Source organism: Rhamphochromis longiceps, linkage group LG6, assembly GCF_057381845.1.
Source record: "Rhamphochromis longiceps isolate RC_006_pf linkage group LG6, R_longiceps_female_GT1.1, whole genome shotgun sequence".
NCBI lineage: Eukaryota > Metazoa > Chordata > Actinopteri > Cichliformes > Cichlidae > Rhamphochromis > Rhamphochromis longiceps.
In genome coordinates, this window is record NC_140562.1 from 18,461,349 (window position 1) to 18,465,299 (window position 3,951).

At 38.3% G+C, this 3,951-nt stretch overlaps 1 long non-coding RNA gene across 1 annotated transcript; it reads left to right on the forward strand.

Moving 5' to 3' along the window:
* The first annotated feature begins 284 nt into the window (after positions 1-284).
* On the forward strand, positions 285-1,701 carry LOC146667832 (uncharacterized). Its single transcript, XR_014911967.1, has 2 exons — positions 285-539; positions 922-1,701. It is a non-coding gene; the product is annotated as an uncharacterized LOC146667832 (long non-coding RNA).
* The last annotated feature ends 2,250 nt before the right edge of the window (positions 1,702-3,951 follow it).

The window sequence follows — 3,951 nt, forward strand, 5'->3', positions numbered from 1 at the left end:
AAAAATTCTCCGCGATTTCTCCAAATCCCTAGAATAACTTGTTAGCTACCCCTCTATTCCCAAAACCTTATATTCGATAACAGGGAAAATCCTTAGTCTTTTTTCTTCAAAAACTTCCCTCTTACTAGCAACCTCTAAAATTCAACGCACACTCTAAGTTCTACCTCGCTCTTAATCTCCGATCCACAACTTCTTGCAGAGCACAATTTTTTCCTGCTTGTTCGCTCCCCGCTCTGCTCCCGAATGCGCTGCTTACCTCGTTCGAAATTTGTGCCAGAGACCAACTCCCCCCCTTACTTCGCCCCGCTGCCAATCACATAACTATTGCACCGCTCCCTTCGCACCCCGGTTAGCCAATCCGCTCCAGGTCCGATTTTTATGATCTCCCGCTCAGGTTAAGACTACCCCCGAGCTCCCAGAAGACCCCTGCCTTCAGCCATATCAACAACTGGAACCGCTCAGACTGCTTGCGAGTTCGCATAGGGAGCGGCCGATTTCAACAGCAACTTGCGTCTCTTTCCTTATCCGCATATCATTCGGTAAGTGTTAATCTTCCTCTCTAACTACATTTTTGCATTTTCCTTTTTACCATTCTGTCAATCCTTTCATTTAAAAAAATAAATAAATATCACAATGGTTTGTAACAGGTACAATACACCATCCATCCATCCATTCGCCTCCGCTTATCCTTTTCTCAGGCTCGCGCGGTGCGCTGGAGCCTATCCCACGTACAATACACTTTAAAATATATATAAGCTCCACTTTTAACTCCCGTAAAAGTTTATACATTACATGTCTACATCACCTATCATGGCCTCATCGGGTATCTCATATCATCTTGTTATTGTTATGTTATGCTCCTTTGATATTTTGCTAGTTTGCGTGTTTTAAAACTCTTTTTGTTTTTCTTTATATTTTTAGACCCAGATGTGTTAACCTGATCCCTGCGAAACACCAGCTCTGCGTGGATTTTGACCGCGAGTGACCGGATGTTGTTTCCGGCCTGAGGTTGCCTGAAATGCCATGAGGCTCGTTTGAAAGATTGCGCCCGAGACCAACTCCGCCTCCAAGGCATGCCTACCTTTAGCTGCCACCAGTGAGATATCAGAGCCGGGCTCCACATATCCAATCAGGAGCACGAGCAAGACAGCTTTTGCAGACTCTCCAGAAATATACAAGTCCTTACCAACTGCTCTGCAACCCAGTGTTTCTGGTCCCCTCACTAACATCGCTTTTTGAGATATTTTTTATGAACCACCAAAAAAGCAATTTTACCCCACAGTACAGAAGACTGGGTCTGAGGGCAGCAGCGGGGACAAATGATTGTAATGAAGCGACGGACATTTCATGGCTGGTCTTGCATAATCGTGAGTTATTATGTCATATGGTGATAAGTACATAGTTTTGCAAGAGGCATACAAGCACTGTGGAAAAAGTAATCATAAAACTGTTTTTGTGAACACCCTACGTTATGCTTTAAAAAATGTGATACATGTAATGTGATCATCAAAGAACATGATTTTTTAAAAAAAAAAAAACTTTTATTCTTATGCTTTTAAAGTATGTCAGATTATCTTAAAACACTTATTTGTATGTTATAATGTTTTTCTTACACCATGTGTAATTTTTATAGACACCTTATTCATTGTATCAATGTGTAATTATGTATCTTTTGATAAATAAATAAAATATTTAATCTTGTATTTGTGTACTTTCTGGTGATTCAATAAAAAATTAGTCACATATCGCTCTGATAAACACAGATGGCTGAAAGAAATGTTTGATGGAACAAAGGAAACAAGTGTCTTGCTGCTAAACTTTTAAGTCACCATGGTTTAAATGAGAAAGTCTGTATGTAAAACATGAAAAACTCCATATCAGTGATATCTACAAAGGTGTACTCATTTCTTTGTAATGGTACTTTACTGTTCCAATGAAACAAAAAGAAAATCTCATTTTTAAAGTACATTTTTCGGCCATCCTGACCTATTTTCAGGGGCAAGAATGTTGATGTTAGACTGTGTTTTAAATCAGGTTGTGATCTTAAACTAACTATCACAGCACTGATTTCAGTTGTAATCTCAATTAGAATCCCAATTTGGCTTTTCTCCAGTCAGTGTTATGGTGAAATTTTACTTGTTCTTTTGTGTAATTGCACATGGCCCAGCAAAGGACCCCTTAGTAAGCTGTACAGCATAAGTTTTCAATTCACTTTTGTCAGAAAACTTCACAGTATGAGAAGTTACAGCACAGTTTCTCCAAACGTGTGGTTCTTTTTCAGCCAGCGTGCTTTTAGAGCATCTACATTAGCTCATGTAGTAAAAGTACAATCAGTAAGTGTACTTTAACATTTGAGATTCCGAGTCACTCTTGCTTAGATCATGTGAACTATATCATGAACCTTTTTTTGTATAATGCATTAAACGTGTTCAAATCAGTTTAGTTAAAATAAATTGAAAATAATCTAGAGACAAGCAACTCCTTTTTAGCTTCTGTTATGTATTTACCTCTCACACCTTAATCTAGATGTTAGTGTTCTCAGAGTTAACATGTCTCATGTTGCCATGTTGTATTTCTAATACCCAGCCTCAGTGTTCGCCCTGTTGACCCTCAAATCCAAACACCAATGATCTAGATATTCACAAAATTCATAAGGAGATTCTTAAGGTCTTAAGTTTTGTTGTTTTTATGTTTTACAAAAAAAAAAAACTTCACATTTTTTATATTTTTAAACGAAAGTGACATGCAAGGATATTTTTCTTTAGTGATGTTGCTTCAGCAATCTCAAATACTAATTATTCTGGGAATTTTTATGGTCAAACTATGTGATTTTCCAAATGTGTGTGTGTGGAGTAAAATGACCTTGTTCTTATGATGTTGTCACCGTGAATCATTTAGGATTAACAACACAAATTGTATCGATAGCAGAAACAGTCTTATAACTTATAATTCTCACACGTTACCGCTAGTTTTACAAACGCAGTCTTCTTCAGCTCTGTTTATGTAGCTTTTATGAAACTGATTTTCCATAGTACAAGTAGAATTTAATTTTTCTTTGCTCTCCAGTATAAATGCAATAATTTGCAGGCTTTTTACTGAAACTCTCACAATGCAACACTCAATGCTCAGAGCTTCATATATCAACAGCTCTGAAAATATCTTCTTTTTTAAAGTAATGTAGGACAGGATCTCTCACTCTCTGTGTCTCAAAAAAACCCAACTAAACTGGCAATCACCACTAAACAAATGAAAGTAGTTTATGGCTTTTTTATCAGCTGCATTTCTTTCATTTATGTATTGATCCCATTGTTTATTGGTAATGCTTTTAGGTCACTGTTTTAGCATGTCTGCCTCACACTCCATTTAAACAGTTTAACAGATAGTGGGGTCTGGTAAGGAAGTTGGGGGGAAGCAGACAACTCCACAGGAAGAGTCTTTTTGTCTTTTCTCCACTGTAAAAGATAGCAAGGCAGTGTGAAACTTTCTTTGCGGGAAAGACAAAACTGAGAGCCATGCTAGGCTCAGTGAGAGACTCTGCTCACCCTCTGCCCCAGCGATGGCAGTCCCTCACCAAGCTCGATTTCTGTTCTTTGTCTTGATTAAAGAATGTTAGCTACCGCTCATCGCTTGTCTGCAGGCTTTATTAAATGGAAAACTTCCACAACAACCTCTAAACAGTGGTTTATGGCTTTTTGTCACCTGCAACACCATGTAACACTTGGATGTTAGATTCTTTTACCAGTCAGTGTTGTTAGCCCCAACCCCCAGGCTCCAGCTGTCTGAGCTCTAACCCTGGCTGCCAAATGTCCCCCTGAGGCCTTTGTGCCTTTTACCACCAGACTAAGTTTGTAGTCCTATCTACTAATATTATTTTATTTTTTTATTATAGCACAAGGTTCAGTTAGGTTACTACTTTGACTTCCTCAATTTGAGCACATTTCTGACCCGATA